The 15,648-nt window shown below is 38.5% G+C and overlaps 1 long non-coding RNA gene across 2 annotated transcripts in view; it reads left to right on the top strand.

Annotated features, from left to right (window-relative positions):
• The first annotated feature begins 7,675 nt into the window (after nucleotides 1–7,675).
• LOC121434039 overlaps nucleotides 7,676–15,648 on the top strand; it is a 33,193-nt gene continuing 25,220 nt past the window's right edge. For both annotated transcript variants that reach the window (XR_005972388.1, XR_005972387.1), the window contains exons 1-3: nucleotides 7,676–7,748; nucleotides 11,136–11,214; nucleotides 15,143–15,219. This is a non-coding gene — a long non-coding RNA (uncharacterized LOC121434039). The remainder of the gene's footprint in view (nucleotides 7,749–11,135; nucleotides 11,215–15,142; nucleotides 15,220–15,648) is intronic.

Raw genomic sequence — 15,648 nt, 5'->3', positions numbered from 1 at the left:
GTCCCATGTCATCTACTCCTGTACTGTTGTAGTAGGAGCGGCGAAGCTGCGTCCCTAGCACCCCGGCCGCCTGGCTTGCTTATGCCCCGAAATAACAACACACAAACTATATTCATTTAAACACTGCTTGGCCCATTTCTATCTAGCCTCTTCTAGGCTAATTCTCACACCTGGACTAGCCCATTTCTAATTATGTGTGTAGTCCACGAGGTGGCTTACCAGGGAGATTCTAGCCTATGTCCATCCTGGGTCGGAGATTCATCGCGTGCATCTGCCCGGGAATGGGGAGCATGGCGTCTTTGCTCCAGAGAGCAGAGCTGTCGAGTCTGAGCTCACTTCCTCTTCCTCCCAGCATTCTGTTCTGTTTACTCCACCCACCTATGTTTTAACCTATGAGGGCCAAGTGTAGTAATAGGAGCAGTGGGCTGTGTCCCTGGCACCTGGCCGCCCCCACGGCTAGCTTTACCCGAAATAATTACACGGAAACTGTATTCTTTTAAACACCGCTTGGCCCATTTCTATCTAGCCTCTTCTAGGCTAGCTCTCGCACCTAGACTATTCCATTTCTAATAATCTGCTGTAGCCCACGAGCTGGCTTACCAGGAAGATTCTATCCTACATCCATCCTGGGTCGGAGCTGAATTGCATCTGTCTGGGAGAGAGGAGCATGGCGTCTCTGTCTGAGGCATCTTACCTCACTTCCTCTTCCTCCCAGCATTCTGTTCTGTTTATTCCACCCACCTACGTTCTAACCTATGAGCCCAAGCAGTTTGTTTGTTACTTAACCAATGAAATCAACAGAGTGATATATGACACTCCCACATCACTTCCCCTTTTTCTGTTTAAACAAAAAAAGGAAGGCTTTAACCTTAACATTGCAAAACTACATATAACAAACAGTTATTAAGCAAGAATTACAGTTACAATATTTATATGTACCTTATCTTTTATCATAACAATGGAAAACTATAACTATCTATCTATTCGTCAACTCCAAAGACTCCAGAAAGATATATTACCTAAGCAAACAAAAAGTAAGCAACTTTTAAAACTCTAGAAATGACAGAGACATCTCGCTGCCTGTACAGTCACCCAAAGTTCCTCTGTACCATTGGGGCATCCATCTTCAGCCTACAGGCCCATAGTTTCCAGCAGACATTTCCACAAAGTAGGAAATTTCAAAGGCAGTCACTATCTGCTTGCCCTGAAGAATGTCTTGCAGACTCCTTCATGAATCAGGAACCCCGAAAGATCATTTCACCGTTAGGCAAGTTCAGTAGTCCTCTCTCTGTGGGTTCTCTGTGTCCAGTTTATGCAATAGTCCAGGCAAGAGCAGTTTCTTGCCCAAATGGCTATCAAACTCCATAAGGATCCTCTTCGATGCCCATCTTCTTCTTGAAGTAGATTGGTGCTGCCAGGAGCAGACTGTCTCATTGTCATGAAAAGTTCTAAGTTATTACAACATTAAATAGCATATTCTATAATCTTTGAAAGATATAAAGAATGCCTATCTATAATATATCTATGTACATCTAGAAAATCTTAACTAACATGACTACAAGCTTGACTATTACTGATGATTATTCATTAACCTATATTTCTTAATTATACAGTACATTTTTAAATTAACTACACAATCACAATACCTTAATCAAGATCAAGAAATACATATAAATATAACAAAATTGACCTTAAAATCCATACCAATGCAAATTATTCATACCTATATCATTTCCCCCTTTAAATGTAAAAGAACATTTAAAAACAATATTTGGGAACATGGGCGCAGTTTTTTCTCTCCAAACTGCTTCCTGCTAAATGGTGGCATCGTTAATTAGGTCTTTCATGGTATAACCTGTGTGCTAGTTTCATCTTAGTTGGCAGTTGAGCAAAGCAATTTTCTGAAGATGTTCACAGCAACCCTTCAGGAGGACGTGGTCCATCATACCAAATTGAAATAGAAGAAATGAACAGGGTCTCATCCTCTGTGAAAACAAAATAAGAAACTCCTTTCCAAAGCATCATGTCCTTAGATCCAAATTTCAAAGTCAAGGCATCAAAATATCTATGTTGGATTAGTTCAGCAGCATTTATAAATAAATATCATTTAGCATCTGTTGCTCCTTCCTCAGTATTTAAATAATTTAAAGAGAGCATAATAGCATACAGTATCAAAATTCTCTGTGTATTTTCCATCTTTGTACAGCTTTGTTTTAACCTCTATTTCATTTATTATTACTTTTAACTCTTTGCTTTTTGAGACAGGTTCTCTGTATCTTTGACCTGAAGTAACTCTGTAGACCACACTGTCTTTGAACTCTCAGAGATCTGCCTGTCTCTGCCTCCCAGGCATTCGGGATTAAAGGTGTACACTACTACACCTTGAACTCACAGAGATCTGTTTGTCTCTGCCTTCTAGGCACTGGGATTAAAGGTGTGTGCTACCACACCTTGAAGTCAAAGAGGTCAATCTCCCTCTGCCTTTCAAGTGTTGGGATTAAAGGTGTGTACTACCACATACAACAACTCTCTTCCTTTTTTTTGTTTTTTACTTTAAGAATTTTGACTTTTAGTCTGCATATACTTTTAACACGCTGTAAATCATTTAAAAATTTTCTTTGCCTTTGAATCACTCTTTACTGTATCTCTCTCTGTTTCTGACCCCATGAGTCTTTAATTTACCAAGCAATCTCAGTAGGACTAAAGGCGTGGCTTTGCCGGCTAGATGTAGCCCATTCCTTAGCTTTCCAGCCTCATGGCTGAGGTACTGGCTGTAGCCATGTTTACTGCCACAACTCTATGGCATTTCAAGGTCCCTGCCAGCAAGCAAGCTTCAACAGCCTGTGCTTGCAAAGCGCACGAACCGCCTGCGTAAAAGAGTCAGAGATTGCCCTGGCAGGACAGCCCAGAAAGCTTGCATTTTTAAACAGTGCAGCTTTTTTCCTGCTACGGCTGAAAACCGAAAAGCATGCGTTCAGCTTTTCGTCAACAACATTTAAGTGTTTCATGGCAGGACCTCTTAATGACCTGCAGGGTTTTGCAGCTAAAGCTGAGTCAGGAAGCCTCTATTAAATTGCAGCTACCAAGAAAACATGCTCTTCTCTTTCCCAAGCTTTCTCAGGCTTTCAGTGGATTCAGTTGTCCACACGTCTGGGCGCCATTTGTAGTAATAGGAGCAGCAGGCTGCATCCTCGGCACCCGGCCACCCCCATGGCTAGCTTTACCTGAAATAATTACATGGAAACTGTATTCTTTTAAACACCGCTTGGCCATTTCTATCTAGCCTCTTCTAGGCTAGCTCTTGCACCTGGACTAGCCCATTTCTAATAATCTGCTGTAGCCCATGAGCTGGCTTACCAGGAAGATTCTATCCTACATCCATCCTCGGTCGGAGCTGAATTGCATCTGTCTGGGAGAGCGGAGCATGGCGTCTCTGTCTGAGGCATCTTACCTCACTTCCTCTTCCTCCCAGCAGCCAAGCAGTTTGTTTATTACTTAACCAATGAAATCAACAGATTGATATATGACATTCCCACATCACCTGTACTGTGGTGTACATGCCCCATCTGTAAATAAATAAATTAATAAAAAGATGAAAAATTATAAATGTTTAAAAAGTGACTTATTGTATGAAACTGAAATTAATAATATTGAAAGCACACATTAAAAACAAAACCATGTTGTGGTAGTTTGAGTGAGAAATGTCTGTCCTAGCCTCAGACAATTAGACATCTGCACTCCAGTTGGTAACTGTTGTGAATAATTAGGGGTCCATCTTTAATGGAGGAAGTGTATCATTGAGTTGAATGTTGAGAGTTAAAAGCCTTACCTACTTTCAATTAAATCTTGCTTTGTGCTTTGGTTGTGGAAGTGAGATATCAGCTTCCTGCTCCACTTATCATGCCTGTTGCTCCCTGTCATGCCTCTTTGATTTGGTGGGCTTTCATCCCTCTAGAATAATAAGAAAAACCATTCTCTTTCATCTATCAGTTGTTTTGTGGTATTTTATTATAGCAGTGAAAAGTAATTAATACAGAAATCATCCTATTTTGTGTTTGGTAAAGAATGAAGAGATTTTAAGGAACAACAAACCTCTCTGTTATTTCAGAAGAGTACTATTTGTTTCTGCTCATCATATTTCTTCCCTTATTAATGAAACTCATTCATATAAAAATCTCATAAATCCCTAAAGATAGGAGGATGAAGGAAGGTAATGTGTGAAACAATCCCACACCAGTTTGGACTTATTATTAAAAAGGTTATTTATTTGAGAAGAAAAAAACTTACAGAATGCCATTCTACATGTCTGACCTGGTGGCTGGCTTCATGATGTCTGTCCCAGAGAGGAGAGGCATGGCAATTGCCTCACTTCCCTCTTCCTCCCAGCATTCTGTTCTGTCTACTTCACCCACCTATGGGCTGGCCTGTTAAATGGCCAAGGCAGTTTCTTAATTAACCAATGAAATCAACACAAAACAGAAGACCCTCCCACATCAACATGGAGGCATGGTGCTTGTATTTGAAAGATACTCTCTTGTTTCCTTTTCTGATTCTACTTACTCAGGACTATGTATCCAATGTGCACATCTGAGAAAACACCGGTGACAAGATAAAGTCAATGGTTGAAACAATCTTTGTCACTATATTCAGAATACCTGCAAATATTTCAAAGCAATTGCCAGTTGATATCCTTTCATTTCTAGGAGTGGTTGGTGATCAAAGATTATGATTAATTCCTTGCTCATTTTGTCATGAATATCCTGATATATATATATATATATATATATATATATATATATATATATAATCTTTTGATGTGTTAGTATTTGGCCTAAAGATTTAAAGTACAGTTAACTGATTCTTTTACATGTCTGAAAGTTTAGATTTGTGATCTTTCTAAGATTTCTTATAAGATTGCCTTTCATGATAAGTAATAACGTGATTGCTCCTTATTTTATAATAGCAAAACACAACATGCCAGTATAAGAATATTTTGCTTGCTTAACACACTGTTCATCTATATCAAGTAGCTTCAGTATGAATGTGTGTGGGCTCTTGGAACAGCTTGCTATCACTGTAATACATAAAATTTTTAATCCTATAAGGGATATGAAAACCATGATGGTTTTTACTTGAATTATTTGTAATCATTCACTTGAAAAACAGTATGTAACCACATTGTAACTTTTATAGTACCTGAAAGATTTTTCTTGGATATATATAAGCTAAAAAAGAAAGAATATAGAGAGAGTTAAAATGAGTTGGAAGGAAAACATCAAGAATGGGAGAGTTAACATCAGTTAGAAAGAAAACATCAAGAATGAGAGACTTAGAACTAGAAGATAAATATCAAGAATAAAGTTAGAATTATATGGATAACCTCAAGTATAAGAGAATAAGAAGAATAAAGATAGAGTTAGAAAGAAACCTGATGTGGGAGTGTCATACATCAATCTGTTGATTTCATTGGTTAAGCAATAAAGAAACTGCTTGGCCCTGTGGGTGGAGTAAACAGAACAAAATGCTGGGAGGAAGAGGAAGTGAGGTCAGACTCCACAGCTCTCCTCTCGGGAGCAGATGCCTGAGAGAGACGCCATGCCCCGCTCCCGGGCAGACACGCCATGAAGCTCGGACCCAGGATGGACGTGGGCTAGAATCTTACCCGGTAAGACCAGTGCTCACAGATTATTAGATATAGGTTGATCGGGATATCAGAATTAGCCAGTAAGGGCTAGAGCTAAAGGGCCAAGCAGTGTTTAAAAGAATACAGTGTCTGTGTAATTATTTCGGGGCATAAGCTAGCCGGGCAGGCAGCCGGGGTGCTGGGAACGCAGCCCCGCTGCCCTTATTACTACAGAAACCCTCATGAATGAAAGAAGGAATAGGGAATGTAGAAGATGAATAAAGAAAAGAGCTGAAAGAAGTCATCCCGAGAGTATGCTTTACCACCACCTCAGATATTAAAAAGTCCAGAAACATATGTGTGTGTGTGTGTGTGTGTGTGTGTGTGCATGCATGTGTGTAAAATTCAATTATATTTTGTATTTATGGGTTTTTGTCCTGCGTGTATATGTATACCAGAGTCATGCATTTTCATAAGAGACTAGAAAAGGACGTTGGATCCCTTGGAACTGTAGTTATGCCTGGTTCTGAGATACTTATGTCGCTGCTGGGAATTGAATTGATGCCTGAACTGCTGAGACATATTTCCAGTCCCTAATTTTACCTTTATAGTTGTAAAATATTTCTTGTGTCACAAAGAGATGTTTTGGCTATAATTCTAGATATATCTTTGTTGATTATTTTCTTAAAGTTGATCAGTAGCAAAGAATTACAATGAACTAGGTAAGTTATTTTCATTTAATAAATGTTGAAATATATTTCTTCTACAAACAATAAATTTATACATTATCAACAATAAAAAATAAAAAAAGAATTAATTTCTGCTGGTGAATCCAGGAAAGCCAGTCTAAAGGGATATTAAAGATTTATTATTATATACTCACTGATACACAACAAGATAGATAGCCACCATAGTCAATGGAAGCAGTAGTCTCATGTCCAACCGCAAAATGAGACAGAGTGTGAATGCCTTCCTCTTTCCTTATAAGAGGTTCCATCTGCAGACAAGAAACCATGCCCAGGGTCTCTATTCCCAATCTTTTCTTAGAATGTATTCCCACATTTTTCCTTTTTGTCTAAATAAAAAGGTTCTAATCCAAACATAAAACTGTTTACAATAACAACAATTATCAATTATTTCCAGGAGAAAGAAAGGGTAATAACATGCACAAAAATGGAACTTCAACCAACAAGAACAATCTCAAACAGGAAACACATAATATATGTCCAGGCTATAGATAATTGCCATTACAGAGATTACTCCAGTAGTTGTCCTATCCTGAGGAATGTAAGTCTTGTACCTAATATACCTAGCTAAGATAAGAGAGAATAGTAACTCTGACCATGTTGTCTACAACCACATCAGAGACTTGAGAAGGAAAATATTAATTTAGTATGCAGAGAGTGAAAGCAAGAGACTTTTAAAATGCAAAAAAAAGGTCTAAAACTGTTGGCTACTTGGACAGTCATCCAAATTCTCTCTGCAATGTTGGGGCAAACAACTCGTCATGTTACATCATATCATTCCCACAATATTTCCACACTAGCAGTGTAATGACAACCTTTTCATGAAGAGACTTTAGACAGATTAGTATTGGGAGGTATTTTGAACAGCAGGCATTCCTAGAAATTATAATTAAAAAATTGATGTGTGTGAGTATGTGTGTCCGTCACACGGCTTTTGCTGACAAAGGAGGCTAAAAGAGGGTATTGAATCCCCTTGAGCTGGAGTTACAGGTAGTTCTGAACCACCTGATGTGTGCTCTGGGAAGAAGACCAAGTGCTATTAACCAACAAATCGTCTCTCAGGCCCGTGATGTCCTCTGTAAATGGTCAAAAATCCCCCTCTTGCCAAGAAAAGGCAAAAGCACTGGTTCTTATCCACAAACTACAGATAATCACCTAAACACAATGTATGAGATTGGATTTGTAGTGAATGAAATCCTTCTGTATATGTGGTGCTTTTATTGGTTAATGAATAAAGAATCTGGCTTGGCCTATGATTGTGCAGAGTACAGCTCAGCAGGCAAAACTAAACTGAATACTGAGAGAAAGAAGGCAGATTTGTGAGAAGCTGTGGAGCTGTCAGAGGAGAAAGATACGAGCTGCTAACTGGAACCTTGCTGGTAGGCCACAAACCTCATGGTAAAATATGAAATAATGGAAATGGATTAATTTAAGATATATGAGTAAGCCAGACATATGCTTAGGATATTGGCCAAACAGTATTGCAAATAATATAGTTTCTGTGTGTTTATTTCAAGTCAGGGCAGTCTGGAAACAGACAAGTGACCGCTAATAACAGACAAGTGACCGCCAATAACAGATTTGGTCTTGGGACAATGATAGAAAACCTATAAAGGAGACTTTTTAATGGTTCAGTGGGTAAAAATCAGTTGTTGCCATGGACATTTACCTGAATCACATCCCTAAAACCCATGAGGTGGAAGGACAATACTGACTCTTGCAAGATTTCCTCTGACCTATGCATGTATGCATAGCACATATTCAAGATGCACACATACACACACAAAATAAATAAGTGTAATGATTTTTTTTTCAAAAACCATAAAGAGAACTTTTAGTACAATGGGTCTAAATGGCATATAAAAGTTTATCATGTATTTGCTATTAAATTAATGTTAAATCAGATTTTGATGATCAGAGTTTTGGTTGTATAAAAATAAAAAATTATGAAACAACCCTGTACCGGAAAACAGTTTAAATAGAGCTCTTTATACAAATTCTGTATTCTCAAAGTTATCTGTGCTGGATAGTTTTATGTAAACAGGCACAAAGACAAGCAATAAGCTCGACAGTGAATATATGCATCTGCTAGAAGAACAGGAATTTTAGTTTTTAATGTGTGTGTTGGAGAGCTCTAGTAGGCCTCTGTTTTCAAGTATTAGGGCTTCCATGATTACAAAAGAAGATTGTAATTGGACCAATGCTGTCAATTCCTTTTGACCTGTAAACATTTCTTAAACTTTGCCATTTCAAAAGAGCTAGATTCACTGAGTCCACTAATTAATTTTTTACTTTCAACTTTGTGCCTTTTAAGATTAGGGGCTTGTGGGTCATTGGTTTGTGGTAGCTTTCAAGGGAATTCGCAATTTGGATTTTGAACTTCAAATACATGGATGATGATGCATTGAGATGAGACTGTTTATCTCAATAAACTTGGATGTTTTGTAATTAAATACAGGGAAAGATGCCAGAATGACAAAATTAATCAACAGTCCTCACATACACATCAGTCGTCATGATATGTATGTCATTTATTATATGAACTCAGATGCCTTAGGGTCTACTTATTATGTTAACAACAGAGAACATCATCACCAGGGAGATCTGAGCACAAATGCTCCACAAATTAGTAATGTATTAAAGGATCTCAAAACTGTGGCAATTGCAAAATGGAGGGCAGAGATATTTATCCCTGGTGTGATGCAAAGTGGAGTTCTGGAGGATGGGTACACTTTGGTAATGATGTTCTAGCAACAGAACATATTTTCCAGAAGAAAAGCAGCTCTGGTGATGTGTTTAACAATACAGCACATGATCCTATGCTGCAAGAAGCTCTAAGATGGGAAGCTGGGGCAACTGCTTAGAGAGCAGTATGCTTGCCATGAAAGTATAAGGATCTGAGTTCAGACCCCAAAACCCAAGTATAGCTGGAAGCATCTGAAATCCTAGCATTCCCACAAAGAGATGGGAGGCAGAGCCAGAAGAAACCTGGAAAGCTCAAAAGACAGTTGACCTCAGAAAGGAGCAGCAAAGAAAAGGGTCCCTGTCTCAATCAAATGAAAGGTGAAGAGCAATACTGAGGTTTTCTTCTGACATCCACATGTGTATCTATATAAATGGGTATGTGCATTTGCATGCATGCATATTTCTGTACAAACACACACACACGTGTCTGAACCCCTCACATGCAAATGCACACACATGCATGCATGCACATACACCACACATATATACACCCACACATGTGTACATGTGCTCCACACACTTGGACGTGTGTATATCCATGTATCACACACAAACACAAAACCAGAGATGAAGAAAAGACATTATCAAAAAGTGATATGAACATTTCTGATTGAGTTACTGCCACTTCTTGTCATTTTGTCATTCCTTGCTAGACTTCCAGCGATTTGACAGCTGTCTACTGTGGGTTCTAGGGTCCAATGTTCCCAGTGTCCTCTACCCAATGAGCAAGTGCTCCTAACAGTAGCTCTCTAGTTCCTTTTCCATTTTTAACTAGAAAAATCTCCAATGATACTTATAGAAACAGTATAAAAATTAACATAGGATTTTAAAAACAAACTCTATTGTAAACTCATTCAGAAGATTCTGGCATAAGTCTTACACAAAGACACATGCACCTAAAAGGGGCAACTGGCTGCAATTGGAAAAAGTCTACAAGGACAAATAGTAATTTTACCATAGGCATGAGAATATTTCTCATTAATCTTTTCCCTCTGACCCTGACTGCATCTTGGCAATAGCTACCCTTTACCAGTTAATGATCTGTCTCTCCCTTAGCTTCTGAGACTTCTTGAAAGTAAGCACAAGCTTCATCTTCATCTTCAGAACCCTAACACCTACAACTGTGCTGGGAATTTAGTAAAGCCTTAATAAACATTTGTGGAGTGAATGAGAAGGAGCAGCGGACTGCGTTCCTGTGGCCCGGCTACCTGCCACCTGCCTAGCTTATGCTCCGAAATAATAACAGACAAATTGTATTCATTTAAACACTGCTTGGCCCATTAGCTCTAGCCTCTTACTTGCTAACTCTTACATCTTGATTAACCCTTTGTATTAATGTGTGTAGCACCACGAAGTGGTGACTTACCAGGAAGATTCTAGCCTACATCTTGGGTCAGAGCTTCATTGCATCTGCCCTGGAGAGAAGAGGCATGGTGTCTGGCTCACTTCCTTTCTTCCCAGCATTCTGTTCTGTCTACTCCACCTACCTAATTTTCTGACCTATCTTCCCAGCATTCTGTTCTGTCTACTCCACCTACCTAATTTTCTGACCTATCAGACCAAGCAGTTTTTTTATTGATTAACCAATGAAACAATACACTGACAAATGATCTTCCCATATCATCTCCTCTCCTTTCTGCTCTCTTCTGGTGTTCTTTCTTCTCCTCTTTCCTGATTTTCTTTCTTTCCCACTCTGCCCTACCTTTCCATTCCTTGTCCTTGGTCCTTCTTTCCCTCTACTTCTACCCACCATAGCACTCACTGAAATAGGCTACATATATGTTCTTCTATATTCATTTTCCATGGTAAGATGTGACATTTTTTATATTCACACAAGTGAAGATGTGGTATATGCCTTGTTTTAGTTCATAGATTCATAGAAAGATAAACACACCAAATACCACTAGTTCTGCAGACTTATTCTTGCTAGTGAGTGAGATTTGCCTGTGGCATCTGTCACACCATCATGTTTCAGGCTGATTCAGCTGATGTGGCTACAAAGTGTCTTCTTTCTTCCTCAGTACTCCAGGTGCCTCTGTTCCAAAGCAGCATGCTCAGTTGATAAGGATAAGTACTTCTCATGGAGGATGATGGCCCTAGGTAAAGGGAATATGAGTAGTTGAACTATCCTGTTGGATTCCCTAAGTGATTCCCTGTTCGCACTTCCATGTCTCACTCACTTTTTCAATCACCCTAATTTCTGAACTAGACTCTTCAACTGGATGTAAAAACTGTGGCCCATTGACGTTTTAATGTGTGATTTTTTAAAAAAATTAGTCTCTCTCTCTCTCTCTCTCTCTCTCTCTCTCTCTCTGCATGTGTGTTTATATGTGGGTATTTGTGCATGTGTGTGTTTGCTATGGCATGCATGTTGAAATGAGAAGACCGCTTGAAGGAGTTGGTTCTCTTGCCACTATGTCGATTCCCATTATAGAACTCAATTTTACAATATGATCGTACCAACTGAGCTATCTTGTACACCCTAATGTGGTGGCTTCTTCATGTAATGGGGTCTATTCAAATAAAATTTTTCATACTTCTTTGCTCTATTTTGCAATGTAAATAATAGATGACATAATACTATTGTTTGCATACTATTGCTCCTCTTCTGTTATTTTTTCTTAAATTCTTCCATGGAATCACTTCCAAAATGAAATCTCAGAAGCTACATTCCTTATACAGGCATGTATTTGGTGGGGAAAGACCACATTTTGAAAGGACTTTTGTGTTCCTAATTTGTAAGAATATTTTTCATATTTTATCCTGACTGCTTTATAAGCCTCCTCTTTGTATGTAATTCTCAAAACCATGTTATCTAATTTTGTGGGTGGTACAGGAAAGACAAATATCTAATGTTTTTACCTCCATATAACAAAAGCCTTATCTTAATGTCATAGCCTACATGATGCAGTCTTTCTCTGTTTATGTGGATCGCTCTTACTATAACTTGAAATCTTTTATAACATGTGTTAGATTTTTTTATCATCAGGACAAAATGCTACCAAACAACTTAAGAGAAAAAAGATTTATTTGGTTTGTGGTTTCAAAGGTTTGGGTCCATTGTTTTGGATATGAGGGTACTGTAAGCTAGACACCATGGTAACCTAGGTTATCTAGGTTAGCAGTCAGTGTCCAACTGTTAAAGGGTTTCACCCTGAATCAGATGTGTGGATGTCACAGGAGAGCTATCAGAAGTCATTACTCTCCTCCCTTTGTGTATCTTTAACAGAGATAGAGCTGCATTGTCTTCTCTTCATGCGTAAAAGCTTAGCCATTAGGTTCATGAACTAAGATTGTCATTGGGAGGATGCTAGGACAGATATTTGCATGATATACTTTTATTTATGTGAGTATTGCTTTTCAGGTGTATCAAGTCTGAAGAGAAGTCACTTGGAGCTGGATTACATGCATTTTTCATGAGAGTATTTGATATGAACAATTTTCCCAACATATCAGATCAATATCAAATGCTTAGTAAACCAATTAAATTTTTTTCTGAAGAAAAAGATGGCAACTATATTTTTAAGTCAAAACACAATGCTCATCATAAAGGGAATAAAAGGCTTTAATTTGAAATCAAATAAGTATCACTATGAAGGCAACAGAGATTTAGACCATCCAAGTATCAAGTTTCAACATGATGACTGTTAGTGATGTTTATAGTTGGAGAATAGCAGGAATCATGATTAAGGAGCTTCTCAAACATATCTACGGGGATGTCCAGTAAGTTGGTGACAGCATAGAATAGAATTCTCTGTTGCAGCCTCAGATGCTGTTTGACAGCATCCTTAGTGTTTGGGTGCATGGAGGATGGCATCATGTTAACTCAATATATCAACAAAGACGTCATGTGATAGATGCATGGATATATGGTCAGAAACAGGGATGGAGCAATGAATGATCAAAAAAGAGAAAATGTAATTTGTGTCTGGATCTGTATTATCCCAACTGTTCAAATCCAGGGAGCTCCAATGACCTTATGGTATCTTTAACATAGGTGTGCTCTGCCCATGTTACTCTGAGTTTCATCTTGAAGCCCCCATGGTTAGAAAAGGCTACTGTTAATTAGCCTGATAATGAAGTAACTACAGAGATGAAAAATGTTTCCCATCATCTTTAAAGAACTTATCTGACCTTAATTACATTTTTTATCCCTTAGTAGATTCAATAATAATATGAGAAGGAAACAGTTTTGTTTTTTAGATGTATGTAGAGAAAACTGAAAATGACATTTCAGAAAATAAATGAGGTTCATAATTATGAATTAATTACATACTTCTTTAGCATTTTATACATAATTTTAATTTGTCTTGATCTAAAAATTTTACAATAACTAATAATTCCTAAAAGTAAATATAGAGACTTTTTTTCATTATTTTTATATTTTTTAAGTAGGGAAACAGGAATACTTCCAAATAGCATATTTCTCTTTGTTTTCTTCTTTTCAATGGGCTGTTTTTCTGTCTCTCCTCATTGCAGTGGGCATTCCAGCAACTATTTACTTGGGTGCCTTGATAGACAGAACCTATTTACTTTGGGGAACTCCGAAATGTGGTGAGCCAGGGGCATGCAGAATGTATGATTTAAATAACTACAGGTAATAATAATTTTGTGACATATGATTTTAGGAGAAAAAATTTCCTATTCATATGTAACAGTTTGAGTGATGATATTTGTTTCATTTTTAGAATGTACATGAGTGGCATACCATCCTTATTCATATATTTTAATATATTCCAATTGTTGCCAAAGTAGTTGATACATATAAATATGAGTGAGCTTCTTAACCTCACCCTTCTAAAAACTTTCAAAAGGGAACAGGGTGTCTACTAGATACTCTGAAGCAGAAGTGGGAATGATGTATCTTAAGCTGAGCCAGCATGGGAAAACACCAGTGATAAAGAGGAGAGCAAGATCCAGATACCATGGGCAATGGCACAGTAGGTGGGAATAAATCTCTCAGCTCCTACCATCCCATACCTATGGACAAAGAGGAGAACTCTTCCCTTTTTCGAGGACTAGGATGACAGTCCCAGCACATTCAAGCAGCATGGATCCTGACATTCTAGCATCTGGGAAGTTCACAACCCTCTTATGCTTGCACCCTGAAATGCTAAGAACCCCAAATCTGTCTGCTGCCTTTGCAGTTTAATAGAACATCTCAGGTGCCTTAGCCAGGGGCTAACTTGAGAAGGGACCTACCTGCTACCTGAATTTGACTGATGGTCTCACCTCTGAAAACTTAGAGATGCTCCACTGCACTTAGTGGCTGGCTATCTCATGAATAAAATGTGGCTCAGTAGAGGAGTGTGGTTCAAACCAGCTGAGACTGTCACAAAGCATGAGGATGTTGCCACACATAGAAATAACTGAAACCATTGCCATCAAGATCCAGAAGACCAGGGATTCTAGCCTCTGAGAGATCCAGGTGCATCCAGTTGTGCTCTTTTATGCTGTGGCTTCAACCAAAAGCAATACCTGCATGGTTCTTATCACTCTCAGTGCTATGCAGGCACCTGCCACTAACAGTATAGTGGAATAGTTGTATGTTCACTGCATCACCTCCAGAGATCATTCTAGGCTTATCTTAAACCAGATTTAGTTTGTTACCTTGCTGGTCCTCGAGGCAGCAGGTCTAAGAAAGCCCACAGAGAAGCTTTGCTTGCTACAGACTGCACTGGGCTCTTTATTGCGCCAAATATTAGCAAAAAGGCTGTAAATAATATCCATTCATTTGTTTCTGGGTGAGAAATATACTGAAAAATTCTGGGAGAGAAAAGTGCTGGCCTGTCATGCCATTCCCAGGCTTGTGTATCCATAGCTAACAGTGTGGAAGATCTCAATTACTTCTGTCAGTGTGTCTGTGAGGATTAAAGTTCCACTTGCCTAGGTATCCCATAATAGTGACATGAAACCTAAATTTATGAACTAAATTGACACCTTCTTTCTTTAAGTGGATTTTTATTAGGGTCTTTTATAAAAATGAAAGAAACACAAACTGACACTTTTTAATCTATTATCTTTTTAGAAAAATATTTCTGAATTGTTATATCTGAAGTCTAAGGCATCTACATAGCTTGATTCAATACTGAGAAGACTTAAGAGGTAAGTGAACAGTCATACATTGGGATGTCCACTTTCTAGGTCCTCTCCAGTGGGAAAAACTCCCAGGCCACTCCTCCAATTCCCTAGGCTTTTCTATCCAGACAGCAGGGAGTTTTCTTTGGCTAGGCTCCCCAAAAACCCAAACACATCTACTTGACCACACAGCTGTTAGCCACACCATGCCTAAGAACTGAGAGCTATAATACTGAGGGTACCAAGAGCTTGCTACAACACTGAGGGGAATAAGAAAGAGCACCAAAAGAACAAAACCAGGAGAGAAGACCAAGAGAGTAGGCTTATAGAGACCTCAAAGTCTTTCTGACACATTGACAGTACAGAGAAGACCAAGAAAAACTCCCAAAGACTCAGACAGCCCCTGAAAAGATTGTACCAAGATGCAAAGACACTGCTGACCTCATTTGAAGGAAG

Source organism: Microtus oregoni, unplaced genomic scaffold, assembly GCF_018167655.1.
Source record: "Microtus oregoni isolate MIOR12 unplaced genomic scaffold, Mior012 000002F_ref0000024, whole genome shotgun sequence".
Lineage (NCBI taxonomy): Eukaryota > Metazoa > Chordata > Mammalia > Rodentia > Cricetidae > Microtus > Microtus oregoni.
Note: the sequence above shows the minus strand (reverse complement) of the source record. Positions and strands in the feature narration are given on the sequence as shown.